This window comes from Neoarius graeffei, chromosome 6 (genome assembly GCF_027579695.1).
Source record: "Neoarius graeffei isolate fNeoGra1 chromosome 6, fNeoGra1.pri, whole genome shotgun sequence".
Taxonomy (NCBI): domain Eukaryota; kingdom Metazoa; phylum Chordata; class Actinopteri; order Siluriformes; family Ariidae; genus Neoarius; species Neoarius graeffei.
Window position 1 is genome coordinate 44,527,676 of NC_083574.1, and position 15,713 is coordinate 44,543,388.

Sequence of the window (15,713 nt, forward strand, 5' to 3'; positions counted from 1 at the left end):
CACCTATCATATTTATGATTTTATGGGCGTCTGAAATTTTTGGGTGACTTCTCACATTAAACCCTACTGATCATAAACTGCTGGGATGTTTTCACTGAAACTCCCTCAGAAGACTCTAAAGACATATATCAACAAGAGTTGTTCACCAGGTGGCGCCACCTGCCATGGATGAGGCTATAGAGGGGCCCCGTGCAATTTCATGAAAATCGCTACTCCTTCTACAGGAGTGATCAGATTTTGACCAAACTCGTATGGAATGTTTCCCAGGTTGGTCTGTATAAAAGTTGTCAAGACGGTGGCGCCACCTGTCATATTTAACATTTTATGGGCATTTGAAAATTTTGGGTGACTCATCACACCAAACCCTACTGTTCGTAAACTGCTAGGATGTTTTCGCTGAAACTCACCCAGAAGACTCTAAAGACGTATTCCAACAAGAATTGTTCACCAGGTGGCGCCACCTGCCGTGGATGCGGCTCCACAGGAGTCATATGCAATTTCGCAAAAATCGCTTCTCCTCATGCAGAATTGATCGGATTTCAAACTCACACACAACAGTGGCCGGTATGAGCTACAGCCTCATTGATGCTATTTTCAAACAATAGTATGAACGACAGAACAAAAGCATTGATAAAACTGTGATGCTTTTATCGTGAAATCTTAGTCTCTTACACGTATGTATGCACAGCATGAGATTCCTGTTAGTTGAGCCAGTAAGCGTCTCCTCTTTAACGTCTCATTGCATTTTACGCAGTCTGTCATGAGCCTACTCTATGCAATTGCTCACATTGTAATGATCTATTGTCATCATGCAACAATCTGCTGACCTTTCAAATCGATAACACTCAAGCCACCAAAAACATGGCGTTCAATCTCAATGATAATCATCCCTGCCATGCAGGATTATCATAAAGACAACTCACACATAGAGGCTGAAATGGAGATCTGTATAAGGACTCAGTATATTGGATTAATGCAGGGTTGCTAGGTAAACTGTACATGGAACAGCTAGTGACTCCAACAGAAGTTGAACCCTTGGTAATGCAGAGCTATTAAAAGAAATTAATGGGAGCAGTGAAGAAAGCAACCCACAGAGAGCTTAGTGCTGGTTACATAATATATCACACAGGGATTCACCTTTTATCAATATAGGTGGGGCTTCAAACATGTTTCACATGTCTTCTTTATTTTCTTTTGAAGAGCAATGACAACAACGAAATAGGAGGAAACATCTTCTGACTCTCTCTCTTAAAACAGAGGATTATTCCCTGATGATAGAAGTAATGTATGATGTCGTCTGGTCACAATAAAGAAAGCAGGGAGGACTGAAACTCAGAATATTACATCGATATCAAGTAAATAAACAAACACCCCTGCAATAATGAAGCACACAGAAGGACCATCAAAGCAGAGTGAAATGAACACCATTGTACTTACCTTGACAGCTAATCCAGAGCAAGTCGTCTGTCTGTTCCGAGCTTCCTCCTCCTTCTCCCTCTTATCCTTTCTCTGTTTTTCTCTTTCCTATTTCTTCTTTCCTACACCCATGAGATGCAGACTGGTCCAGAGCTCATTGCCATGGTTACAGGATGTGCAAGATCTCACGTGATATGGTTGGCAGGCGTGATGAAAAGCAGAGCAACCCACAGCCCCTCCTTCCTCAGATGACGCTGAGCATCCCGTCTGTTCACAAAGAGCAGTTTCCGAGTGTGCCTGCGAACACACAATGGATGTCTTAAGAAGATGAAGATGGGTGTGGCAAGGACAAGGAGGTGGGTGGGTGGGTGTGCGTGGGTGTGTATATGGAGGGGTGGTGTTTAGGGTTTTGAGTGAGTCAGTGCACCCTAGTGAGTCTGTGTACAAAATGTACTGGTGTGCAGCGAGGCTGCCAGGATACAGGAATAACACACCAAGAAGATGTCCAGGCATTCCTGTGTCCTCCCAAATGTGGCTGCTTGACCCGCTGGCCCTGCACACTCTTAGTCAGGCAGTTATTTATATCAGAACAGACACGGGACAGTTGCACTTCATGAAGTTTTGGTTTGTGTTATGTATATATCCCACAAAAAGCTTTCATCTATTCTACACTCTTCCTCTCTATTCTCTTCATTCAACTGCACTTCCCTCAACACATTTAAAACAGGATTCAAAAGCTTCCAAGAACAAAATGAATGTATGTAATTATATCAGTAAAGTAGATAAATATTTAGACATTGACAAAGTTGTTATTTTAGCTGTTTACCACAGTATATTGGTCGTCGTCATTCATTTAACCTCTTGTCAAACGGGAATGCTCTTGAGCCATTCGGCTGTATCGGTGTCAAGTTCTATTAGGCCTTCCAGGCCGTTTGGGGGTCGCAAGGTTGGGCAGGCATGGATTAGGTGCTGCAATGTCTGTGGCAAACCACATTATCGTTATCGCACGCACCAATGGATTGACAGAAATTGGTTTGCTGAGATTGGCCGCACTAGGTGCGTTACTGGGGATCACCATGTAGAGGTTCTCAGCTTGATCCCCAGTATATTGGTGTTGAAATGAAATAAAAGTGCAGATGTTCACCTTTAATTTGAGGATATTTACATCCTAATCAGGTGAATGGTATACAACCCTGATTCCAAAAAAGTTGGGACAAAGAACAAATTGTAAATAAAAACGGAATGCAATAATTTACAAATCTCAAAAACTGATATTGTATTCACAATAGAACATACACAACATCTCAAATGTCGAAAGTGAGACATTTTGAAATTTCATGCCAAATATTGGCTCATTTGAAATTTCATGACAGCAACACATCTCAAAAAAGTTGGGACAGGGGCAATAAGAGGCTGGAAAAGTTAAAGGTACAAAAAAGGAACAGCTGGAGGACCAAATTGCAACTCAGTAGGTCAATTGGCAATAGGTCATTAACATGACTGGGTATAAAAAGAGCATGTTGGAGTGGCAGCGGCTCTCAGAAGTAAAGATGGGAAGAGGATCACCAATCCCCCTAATTCTGCGCCGACAAATAGTGGAGCAATATCAGAAAGGAGTTCGACAGTGTAAAATTGCAAAGAGTTTGAACATATCATCATCTACAGTGCATAATATCATCAAAAGATTCAGAGAATCTGGAAGAATCTCTGTGTGTAAGGGTCAAGGCCGGAAAACCATACTGGGTGCCCATGATCTTCGGGCCCTTAGACGGCACTGCATCACATACAGGCATGCTTCTGTATTGGAAATCACAAAATGGGCTCAGGAATATTTCCAGAGAACATTATCTGAGATGAGATGAGGTGGTGTGCATTAGTATTCAGCCCCCTGTCCTCTGATACCTCTAAATACAATCCAGTGCAATCAGCTGCCGTCAGAAGTCATCTAATTAGTTAATAGAGTCCTACTGTGTGTAATTTACTCTCAGCATAAATACACTTGTTCTGTGAAGGCCTCAGTGGTTTGTTAGAGAACACTGAAGACCAAACAGCATCATGAAGACCAAAGAACTCACCAGACAGGTCAGGGATAAAGTTCTGGAGAAGTTTAAAGCAGGGTTAGGTTATAAAAAAATATCCCAAGCTCTGAACATCTCAAGAAGCACTGTTCAATCCATCATTCAAAAATGGAAAAAGTATGGCACAACTGCAAACCTACCAAGACATGGCCGTCCACCTAAACTGACAGAGCGAGCAAGGAGAGCACTGGTCAGAGAAGCAGCCAAGAGGCCCATGATCACTCTGGAGGAGCTGCAGAAATCCACAGCTCAGGTGGGAGAATCTGTGCACAGGACAACTATAAGTCGTACACTCCACAAATCTGGCCTTTTTGGAAGAGTGGCAAGAAGAAAGCCATTGTTGAAAGACAGGCATAAGAAGTCCCATTTGTAGTTTGCCAGAAGCCATGTAGAGGACACAGCAAATATGTGGAAGAAGGTGCTTTGGTCAGATGAGACCAAAGTTGAACTTTTTGGCCTAAATGCAAAGCGCTATGTGTGGCGGAAAACTAATGGCCCTTTTCCACTACCCTTTTTCAGCTCACTTCAGCCCGACACGGCTCACGTTTCAACTACCTCAGAGCAGCACGACTCAGCTCGCTTCAGCCCTACTCAGCACCCAAAACTCGCACGGTTTTGGAGTAGGGCTGAAGCGAGCCAAACCGAGCCGAGTGGGGCTAGGGGCGTGAGGAGACACTCCCCTGTGCACTGATTGGTGAGGAGGAGTGTCCTCACATGCCCACACACGCCCCGCGAGCACGCTGGGATCTGTAAACACCGTAAACCCGGAAGAAGAAGAATTATGAATTACGAGAATTTCTGAAGCCTTATGCGCCTCGCCTCATCTATACGCTCTTGCCAGTATCTGTTGGCGTTGTCGGTGACAACAAGCCACAGCACCAAGACCAGCAACACTAACGACTCCATATCCTCCATGTTTATTGTTTACTATCCGGGTCGTGAGCCTACCGCTTAAAAGGTCACTGATGTCACTGTTTGCGCCGCCTAACGACATCACGTGACGTCCACCCACTTTTGCTAACTCCACCCAATGTGTCCACCCACTTCCAGCCAGCACGGTTCAGCGCAGTTGTAGTCGAAATGTAACTCCAACAGCCCCACTCGACTCAGCCCAACTCAGCACGGCACGGCTCAGCCCAACTCAGCCGCGTTGGTAGTGGAAAAGCGGCATAACACTGCTCATCACCCTGCACACACCATCCCCATTGTGAAACATGGTGGTGGCAGCATCATGCTATGGGGATGCTTTTCTTCAGCAGGGACAGGGAAGCTGGCCAGAGTTGATGGGAAGATGGATGGAGCTAAATACAGGGCAATCCTGGAAGAAAACCTGTTGGAGGCTGCAAAAGACTTGAGACTGGGAAGGAGATTCATCAGCAAGACAATGACCCTAAACATACAGCCAGAGCTACAATGGAATGGTTTAGATCAAAGAATATTCATGTGTTAGAATGGCCCAGTCAAAGTCCAGACCTAAATCCCATTGAGCATCTGTGGCAAGACTTGAAAATTGCTGTTCACAGATGCTCTCCGTCCAATCTGGCTGAGCTTGAGCTATTTTGCAAAGAAGAATGGGCAAAAATTTCAGTGTCTAGGGCTACATCCACACGACAACGGCAACGAGATTTTATTTTTAAAAAATCGCGTCCACATGGGCAACGGATCAGTAAAATATCAGGTACATATGGCAACGCAACGCTTGCTGAAAACGATGCAATACACATGCCACACCTCTAGGGGCGCTGTAAGACAGTCCCATCGGAGACACCAGAACAATAGAAGAAGTAGAGGCATGCGCATAAACCCCTTCTTCTACCCGGTGTGAAGCACTGTCAGGAACAAACACACAACAAGAAGAAGATGGCTGCGACTACGCGAGGAAATCGTGCCTTGTGTGTGTACAAATTAGTTTTATTAGTGTGCATAGTTTTATATAACTTAATTTTCTTATTGTGTGTGAACATTTTGAAAAGCATTTTTCTTTTTATATTGTGTGTGAGCATTTTGAAAAGCAGTCTTATCCAAAAAAAAAAGAAATTCAAGAAATGGTTCAGTTACTTGTTTATTTAAAAGAAAAGCTGTATGCAAAAGTGAATGCAATGCAGTGGTTCATACAAAACAGCGAGAGTGCTGCTTGTTCTAGTCATGTGGTTGTGACGTCATCATAAACAAATCCGTTCTACTCATCCAGACGACTTCGCAACGGCGCCGTTGCCAGATTTTTCCACTCTGGAACCCGTTCTCAAAAAATATCGTTGTGGGGCACCCAAAACGCCGGTGCCGTGTGGACGCCAGGCCGAAACGATAAACAATTTTATCAGATTCACCTGAATCCGTTGCCGTGTGGACAGGGCCTAGATGTGCAAAGCTGGTAGAGACATACCACAAAAGACTTGCAGCTGTAATTGCAGCAAAAGGTCCCTTACAGAAAAACCACATGAACTTCACATGTGATTTCTCACATGTGAAATATATGGGAAATGTGTTTTGCACATGGGAAACATGTGGTTTTGGCCCAATTTTATGTGAATCACATGTGGGAATGTTTTACACATGTGGTAACGTTTTCCACATGTGCTCTACATGGTAACACGTGATCACATGTGGTAACGTGATCACATGTGAAATACATGGGAAATTCATGTGTTTTTTCTGTAAGGGGTGGCTCTACAAAGTATTGACGCAGGGGGGCTGAATACTAATGCACATCACATTTTTCAGATTTTTATTTGTTTAAAATTTTGAAGACCATGTATCATTTTCATTTCACTTCACAATTACGTGCTACTCTGTGCTGGTCTATCACATAAGATCTCAATAAAAAAACGTTTAAGTTTGTGGTTGTAAGGTGGAAAAATGTGAAAAAGTTCAAGGGGTATGAATACTTTTTTAAGGCACTGTAAGTAGTAAGAAATAAACAAACGATTACTTTAACTCTGTACAAGTGGCAGATCCAGCAGTTTGTACCTTGTGTATGACTTTCACCATATCAAAATGTCCTTAAAATCAACAAAGGAACTCTCCACTCATTCACAAGCAATGAGCTCCGACTGTTTAATTACATAGTGATAACATTTGGAACTGTTTTATATGCACTGATCTGGACACAGTTAGTTCAGTCAGCTGAAATGATTTCACTGGGAAAAAGCATGCATTACTAGAAGAAACAAAGTTTAACATTTCCTTTGTAAAAGCTCGATTGTGTTGTGACTTTCTGACATTACTGTGGTGTATGCAGGATCTTGGTGCATTCAGACACTGAGCTGATCACAGTGGGATTTAATTGGTCCAGTGTGCAGGAACATTGGGCAGATGAAGGAGTGCCTTTGTGTCATGGATGCGTAGGCTAAATGAGTGCACTGGGACTGGGGCTGTGATGTAATGACCGCACAAGTGCAATGCTCTGGTCTGCTACAATGATATTCGATTTTCTTTCGGAGGAAATTAGCATGGAAAACCAGATGCATGCTTTTGAAATAGTGTGGGTAGATAATTCATTATAATTATTACTTATGTTTGTTCTGGTTCCCAAAGTCACCACACCACTCTTTTGCATAATGTGAACAACTTTAAAGGGTCTGCAAATAAATTTGGTTTTTATTAGTGGTATCTCATTTGGACGCATACAGGAAGTCTGAGCTAGGCTATCTATTTTCATGCATTTTGAATAAGGTTTCTTCTCCAAACTCTGCAGTCATAGGTTCAGTGTGTAAGAGCCATGAATAAAACATAAGAAACCAGTCAGCTTTCAAAAGGCATAGTCAATTAAGAAGGTTGTTTTCCCAGCAATTCAACAGTGACACAGCTATTGCTTATGTGCTTATTGGTTGGGACAGACAACATGGAAAGTACCTGTCAGTAGCAAATTAGCTAGCCAACTGACACCAACTGTGGGCTTTTTCCTGTCAATCAGAAAGAGGTTAGGAAAATCAAGCTGTTATCATCAAAATTGCTAAAGATGGGAAGAAAAATAATTGACAAAAATAGCGAACATTGCTTCATCCTTCCTGTTATTGTCACAGTCCGGTCCAGTCCATCCATGCCTGAGTTTGTGGGACTTCCATGCCGGCTCCAGGCCAGATCCGGGACAGGAATTCAGTCCTGCCTTGCTAAAGGCCATTTTCCTGAAGCAGCACTCCCACACCTGCTACCACTCCTCTCCCATCAGCTAGGGCCTTTTTAAGAACTGTTTGGAGCTACTCCAGTTGCTAGACTGTCTCTTGTAGACTTTCCTTGCCTCACTACAGCCCTTTGGTATTATGTCTTCTTGATTCCCCCTGCCTGAATTGTTCCTTGTCTAGTTTTCTGTCCAGTTTTTTGCCCCGTTTTACCTGCCTGTTCTTTTGGATTGTGTTTTTGCTTCCTCTGCCTGGAGTTCCCTTGTCCCTGTGTTCTTCGGTTTTTGTGAAGATTTTTCTGTCCTGTTTTTGTCCCTGACCGTGTCTGCCTGCTCCTCTGTGTTTTTGACCTCCTGGCCTGTTCTCTGACCACTGATTTTTGCCTGAGCCCTACTGTACCTCTGCTCTCTACTTCATTAAAGAAGTTTTTCTCTGTACACTGCCTGTTTCGAGTCTGCTCTTGGATCCTCCCTTCACCTCAGCTCACCATTTCTGACAGCACAGTCTGGCCAACATGGACCCAGCAGATTTTGCCCAGTTAATAGCAGCGGTGCAGAGACCGGGAGCTCTCCTTGGGACCCACCAACAGGACATCCAACAGGTGAACCAAAACCTTGTCGCCATCTCTGACACTCTCAATCTTCTTGCCACTCAGCTACAACAGCTTCAAGTAATGTCTGCTCCTACACAACCCCCTCCACCTACCGCTCCTCCAGCTCCTGCTCCATCCCTCTTCAGAGAGCCGAGACTTCCCGCCCCACAGCCATACGATGGAGAACCAGGTACCTGCAGATCATTTTTATCTATATGCTCACTAACCCTTGAGCTTCAGCCACTGGCCTTCCCTACAGGGCGTTCCCGAGTGGCCTACACAATCACTCTCCTCACTGGCAAAGCTAGGGAGTGGGCAACAGCTATGTGGGACACCAATGCACCATGCTGCGCCAGCTTCAAGGATTTCACAGAGGAGATGAGGCAAACCTTTGATCGCTCTCTGTCTGGCAGAGAGGCAGCAAGAGAAATCATGGGGCTGCGGCAGGGTGCCCGGTCCGCTTTTGAATATGTGATTGAGTTTCATACTTTGGTGGCATCTTGTGGCTGGAATGAGTGCCTTGTTTGACATTTTTGAATGGGCTGTCAGATTCCATCAAGGATGAGCTGATCTCATGAGAACTGCCACCTGATCTCGATCTCATGGACCTCGCCAGTCGTATTGACTCCCGGATCAGACAGCGGGTGAAAGAGAGGACTCTGACTAGTCTTGGTCAGCCTCCCATTCCTTCTGCTGAGCCAGTGCAGGTAGACTGAGTCCGCATCTCATCTGAGGAATGACTGCACCGTCAGGATATGAGGGCATGTTTTTATTGTGGACAGCTGGGGCATTTCTGCCAATCTTGCCCTTTAAAAGGAAGAGCCCACCAGTGAGTTTAGGGGCTCTGGTGGGCAATGTCCAGAATCAGCCCCCTACCGATCGACCGCTACTCCCAGTGGTCATTATCCATGGCAATCAGCCCCATGACCTCCAGGCACTCATTGATTCAGGGGCTGACAGAAACCTGATCTGCTCGACCACCGCCAAGCGCCTGGGGATTTCACTACTGGCTCTGAACCCGTCCCTCACTGTCCTGACCCTTAACGGTACTGGTCTGACCACCATCACCCATAGAACAGCCCCGGTCACCTTAAGAATTTCTGGCAAACACTCTGAATCCATCCAGTTTTTTGTCATGAGTAATCCCCATGTGCCCATAGTTCTTGGTCTGCCCTGGCTAACTCTACATAACCCCCATATCAACTGGACTAACAACACCATTTTAGGATGGAGTTAATTCTGTTTATCGTCATGCCTGAGATTTGCCCTCCCTCACACCGAGCTGCTCCAGCCCACCAATGGTGAATATCCTGACCTCTCTAATGTGTCTCCTGAGTATAATGACTTAAAACCTGTGTTCAGCAAGTCTCAAGCTGTTTCCCTTCCTCCCCATAGACCCTATGACTGTGGAATTGACCTTCTCCCTGGGACTGTACCACCTAAGGGGTGACTTTACTCTCTCACTCCTTCTGAAAGGCAAGCCATGGATAAATACATCACCGAGTTTCTTAGCAGCTGGAATTATTCGTCCCTCCTCTTCTCCTGCAGGAGCAGGATTCTTTTTTGTGGAGAAGGACAAATCCTTGTGCCCTTGCATTGATTACCGTGGGCTAAATGACATCACCAAGAACCGTTACCCCCTACCTCTCATGTCTATGGTGTTTGAGTTACTCCAGGGAGCCCAGATTTTCACCAGGCTAGACCTGCGTAATGCTTACCACCTCATGAGGATCAGGGAAGGGGTCGAATGGAAGACGGCGTTCAACACCCCCACGGGCCACTACGAATATCTCGTGGTTCCATTCGGCCTGACTAATGCTCCTGTGGTTTTCCCGGCCTTCGTTAATGATGTCATGAGGGACTACCTTAACCTTTTTATCTGGATGATTTTTTTTTTTCCCCTGCTCCCTTGATGAACACCGCATCCACGTCAGGCAGGTCCTTCAACGACTTCTGGAAAATAAACTCTTTGTTAAGGCTGAGAAATACGAGTTCCATAGAAGCTCTGTCTCCTTTCTGGGTTTCATTATCTCCCCCGCACAGATTCAGATAGACCCCCTGAAACTCAAGGCAGTTGCTGACTGGCCCACCCTGTCCTCTTGGCGAGAACTCCAGTAGTTTCTTGGGTTTGTGAATTTCTACAGGAGATTCATCAGGAACTTTAGTATGGTGGCTGGGCCCCTCATGGCTCTAACTTCCACCAAGGTCCCTTTCAGCTGGGGGGAAGGGGCCGAGAAGGCGTTCTCCAAGCTCAAGCGAAGGTTCACGTCAGCACCTATACTCACCATTCCAGATCCGTCCCGGCAGTTTGTGGTTGAGGTCGATGCTTTGGAGTCAGGGGTCAGGGCCATATTGTCCCAAAGATCAGCTAGTGACAAGCTTCATCCTTGCTCCTTCTCTCGTCGGCTTTCCCCCTCTGAGAGAAATTATGACGTTGGCAATCGGGAACTGTTGGCCATTAAACTGGCCTTAGAAGAATGGAGACATTGGTTGGAGGGGTCAGACCTTCCCTTCATCGTATGGACAGATCACAAGAACCTTGAATATCTCAGGACCGCCAAGCGCCTCAATTCTTGTCAGGCCCGATGGTCTCTTGTTTTCTCGCTTCAAGTTCACGCTTTCTTTCCGCCCAGGCTCTAAGAATGGTAAGCCCGATGCCTTGTCCAGAATGTTTTCTCCCCTCCAGGAGGAATGGACCTCCCCCGAGACCATCCTTCCTCCATGGTGCCTGGTGGGAGCTGCTCTGTCAGAGGTGGAAACCCTGGTCCAGAAGGCCCATGAGCAGGACCCAGGGCCCAGTAATGCACCTCCTAACCATCTTTTTGTTCCTGTTTCTGTGTGGGCACAGGTGTTGCAGTGGGGTCATGGTTCCAGAATGGCGTGCCACCCAGGAGCAGCCCGGACTCTGGCACTCATCCGACAATGCTTTTGGTGGCCATCCATCAAGGAGGACGTCCAGAGGTTTGTGGCAGCCTGTGACATCTGCGTCAGGAACAAGGCTGGCAACAGACCCCCTGCTGGCCTGCTGAGACCCCTTCCTGTTCCCCACCGACCCTGGTCACACATAGCCCTGGATTTTGTCACAGGACTCCTTAATTCAGGTAACAATACTTGTATCCTCACTGTTGTCGACCGTTTTTCTAAAGTTGTTCATTTTATCCCTCTGCCCAAGCTTCCCACCACCAAGGAGACCGCCGAATTGCTGATACTCCATGTTTTCCGTCTACACAGACTCCCCTCAGACATCGTATCAGACCGTGGACCTCAGTTCTCTGCCCAATTTTGGAAGGCTTTCTGTAAACTCATTAGTGCTTCTCACAGTCTGTCTTCAGGTTTTCACCCTCCGACCAATGAACAGATGGAACGGGCCAACCAGGAGCTGGAAGTGGCTCTCAGGTGCATGGTGTCCAAGGATGCTGCCTCCTGGAGCAAGGCCCTTCCTTGGATAGAGTACGCTCACAACTCCTTACCCACCTCTGCCACAGGTCTTTCCCCCTTCCAGTGCTCTCTGGGTTACCAGCCACCACTCTTCCCCGTCCAAGAAGAAGTCATCGCCGTGCCCTCTGCCCAGGTGTTTGTGTGCTGCTGCAGGAGAACGTGGGCATTGACCAGGAAAAAGCTCCTACGTTCTGTCAAGATGTTTAAAGAGCAAGCCGACAAACACTGCTTGGCAGCTCCCATCTATCGGGTGGGGCAACGGGTAATGCTCTCTACTCGCCACCTGCCCCTCAAGAGGGTCTTCTGCAAATTGGCTCCCAGGTTCATAGGACCTTTCCCCGTCTCCAAGGTAATTAATCCCTGCTCTGTAAGACTGTCTCTGCCCATAACCATGCGCCGTATTCACCCAACTTTCCATGTCTCCCAAGTCAAACCCCTTGTCTCCAGTTCCCTGTCCCCAGCCTCCAAACCCCCTCCTCCCAGGTTCATAGATGGTGGTGAGGTCTTCACTGTCAGGAGGTTGCTGAAGGTACAACGCTGAGGCAGAGGACTCCAGTACCTGGTTGATTGGGAGGGGTATGGTCCTGAGGAGAGGAGCTGGGTTCCTGCCAGGTTCATCATGGACCCCGCCCTCATCATGGACTTCCACCAACAACACCCTGAGGCACTTCCTAAGGCGCCTGGAGGTGCCCATTGGGGGGGGGGGGGGGGGGGGGGTACTGTCACAGTCCAGTCCATCCATGCCTGAGTTTGTGGGACTTCCACGCCGGCTCCAGGCTGGATCCGGGACAGGAATTGGTGAAGGCCATTTTCCTGAAGTGGCACTCCCACACCTGCTACCACTCCTCTTCCATCAGCCAGGGCCTTATTAAGAACTGTTTGGAGTTACTCTCTTGTAGACTTTCCTCACTTTGCTACAGCCCTTTGGTATTGTCTTTATTCCCCTTGCCTGAATTGTTCCTTGTTTTTTGCCCCTGTCTTACCTGCTTGTTCTTTTGGATTGTGTTTCTGCTTCCTCTGCCTGGAGTTCCCTTGTCCCTGTGTTCTTCAGTTTTTCTGTCCTGTTTTTGTCCCTGACTGTGCCTACCTGCTTCTGTGTTTTTGACCTCCTGGCCCGTTCTCTGACCACTGATTTTTGCCTGAGCCCTACTGTACCTCTGCCCTCTACTTCATTAAAGAAGTTTTTCTCTGTACACTGCCTGTCTTGAGTCTGCTCTTGGGTCCTCACTTCACCTCCGCTTGCCATTTCTGACAGTGATGGGTAGTTTCATATTTCCAGCACGGGCACTGATTCCTGTCATCTAATGCCATAACCCATTTGTTATGATTGGGAAAGAAGCTAATTGAAAGCCCCAAAGCCCCTTTGGTGGGATTTTGGGGATATGGATATATAACAGAGGGTAAACCAGAAGGTTATACTTGGAAAGACAAAAATCTTCCCTTATTACAAGGCATACATGCAGTACATTCATAACAAGGGGGAACTTCATCATTTGCCAAACCAAATAAAACATTCCACAACATGTCTTTCTGCACATTGTCAGTTCTTATACATTACTGGTGAGCAGCCCTTTATCAGCCCATCTCATATCACACCACCTTTCTATCCCTGATCTTTTGTTTCCACTCTTTTCTACTGTTGGGCGTTTGGAGGTATGAGAGAAATAGACTGACACAGACAAAAACCATGAGAAGACACGTAGATAAGGATGAAAGAGAAAAATAGTGAACAGGTCAAGGACAAGGGAACAATCTGATATCTTCTGTTTATAATTTTTCCCCCAATCCATTATCTCAGTTATTATAAGCTTCAATCACATGACCTTTTTTTTATGTGTAGCATTGTTTAAGGTTCCATCTCATATTGGTGTAATCTAGATTTCTTAAGTGTGTGTGTGTGGATGGTGTTCGACAGTGGACTGACATCCCATCCAGGTTGTATTTCCAGCTCACACTGAGTGTTCCTGGAATAGGTTCCAGTTAACCACAACCCTGATGAAAATAAAGCTGTTACTGAAGACGAATGAAAAATTAAATGTTTTGTGAAGCAGCCATATTTATCATGGGCTCAGGATACTGTCTGTGTGGATTTTCACATGTTCTCAGGTTTCTTCCTACTGTCCAAAAACCTGCAAACAAGCAGACTGGCTATACTAACCCCCCACCCACACACACCCACACCCATCCTGCGATGGACTGGTGTCTCATGTCTGGTGGCTTTGGATTCACCATGACCCTGACCAGGATAAGGTAGTTACTGAAAATGAATGAATGAATTATTATTTTGGCCTTCAAAAATGTTTTGGGTGACTTGAAATACTTGAAATAGGTTATTGTTTGTGGTAGTATCATTGCAATAAAATATCAAGGTTAAACTGTTGAATGCATGATTTCCAGTTGGAATTTAACAGCTTGTTAATCATTTAATACTTGAATTTGCCCACTGCAGTAGTTAGGAAAAACTTTACAGTGGGCCAAAAAAGTATTTAGTCAGCCACCAATTGTGCAAGTTCTCCCACTTAAAAAGATGAGAGAGGCCTGTAATTTTCATCATAGGTACACTTCAACTATGAGAGACAGAATGGGGGGAAAGAATCCAGGAAATCACATTGTAGGATTTTTAATGAATTAATTGGTAAATTCCTCAGTAAAATAAGTATTTGGTCACCTACAAACAAGCAAGATTTCTAGCTCTCACAGACCTGTAACTTCTTTAAGAGGCTCCTCTGTCCTCCACTCGTTACCTGTATTAATGGCACCTGTTTGAACTCGTTATCAGTATAAAAGACACCTGTCCACAACCTCAAACAGTCACACTCCAAACTCCACTATGGCCAAGACCAAACAGCTGTCAAAGGACACCAGAAACAAAATTGTAGACCTGCACCAGGCTGGGAAGACTGAATCTGCAATAGGTAAGCAGCTTGGTGTGAAGAAGTCAACTGTGGGAGCAATTATTAGAAAATGGAAGACATACAGGACCACTGATAATCTCCCTCGATCTGGGGCTCCACGCAAGATCTCACCCCATGGGGCAAAATGATCACAAGAACGGTGAGCAAAAATCCCAGAACCACACGGGGGGACCTAGTGAATGACCTGCAGAGAGCTGGGACCAAAGTAACAAAGGCTACCATCAGTAACACACTATGCCGCCAGGGACTCAAATCCTGCAGTGCCAGACGTGTCCCCCTGCTTAAGCCAGTACATGTCCAGGCCCATCTGAAGTTTTCTAGAGAGCATTTGGATGATCCAGAAGAGGATTGGGAGAATGTCATATGGTCAGATGAAACCAAAATAGAACTTTTTGGTAAAAACTCAACTTGTCGTGTTTGGAGGAGAAAGAATGCTGAGTTGCATCCAAAGAACACCATACCTACTGTGAAGCATGGGGGTGGAAACATCATGCTTTGGGGCTGTTTTTCTGCAAAGGGACCAGGACAACTGATCCGTGTAAAGGAAAGAATGAATGGGGCCATGTATCATGAGATTTTGAGTGAAAACCTCCTTCCATCAGCAAGGGCATTGAAGATGAAACGTGGCTGGGTCTTTCAGCATGACAGTGATCCCAAACACACCGCCCGGGCAACGAAGGAGTGGCTTCGTAAGAAGCATTTCAAGGTCCTGGAGTGGCCTAGCCAGTCTCCAGATCTCAACCCCATAGAAAATCTTTGGAGGGAGTTGAAAGTCTGTGTTGCCCAGCGACAGCCCCAAAACATCACTGCTCTAGAGGAGATCTGCATGGAGGAATGGGCCAAAACACCAGCAACAGTGTGTGAAAACCTTGTGAAGACTAACAGAAAACGTTTGACCTCTGTCATTGCCAACAAAGGGTATATAACAAAGTATTGAGATGAACTTTTGTTATTGACCAAATACTTATTTTCCACCATAATTTGCAAATAAATTCTTTAAAAATCAGACAGACAATGTGATTTTCTGGATTTTTTTTTCTCATTTTGTCTCTCATAGTTGAGGTATACCTATGATGAAAATTACAGGCCTCTCTCATCTTTTTAAGTGGGAGAACTTGCACAATTGGCGACTGACTAAATACTTTTTTGCCCCACT

At 45.7% G+C, this 15,713-nt stretch overlaps 1 protein-coding gene across 1 annotated transcript in view; it reads right to left on the reverse strand.

Annotated features, from left to right (window-relative positions):
- The window catches only part of mical3a (microtubule associated monooxygenase, calponin and LIM domain containing 3a), a 307,065-nt gene that overhangs the window by 256,410 nt on the left and 34,942 nt on the right, over nucleotides 1-15,713 (reverse strand). The window contains exon 2 of the mRNA XM_060923703.1: nucleotides 1,438-1,713. The gene's annotated coding sequence lies outside the window, so the exon portion shown is untranslated. The remainder of the gene's footprint in view (nucleotides 1-1,437; nucleotides 1,714-15,713) is intronic.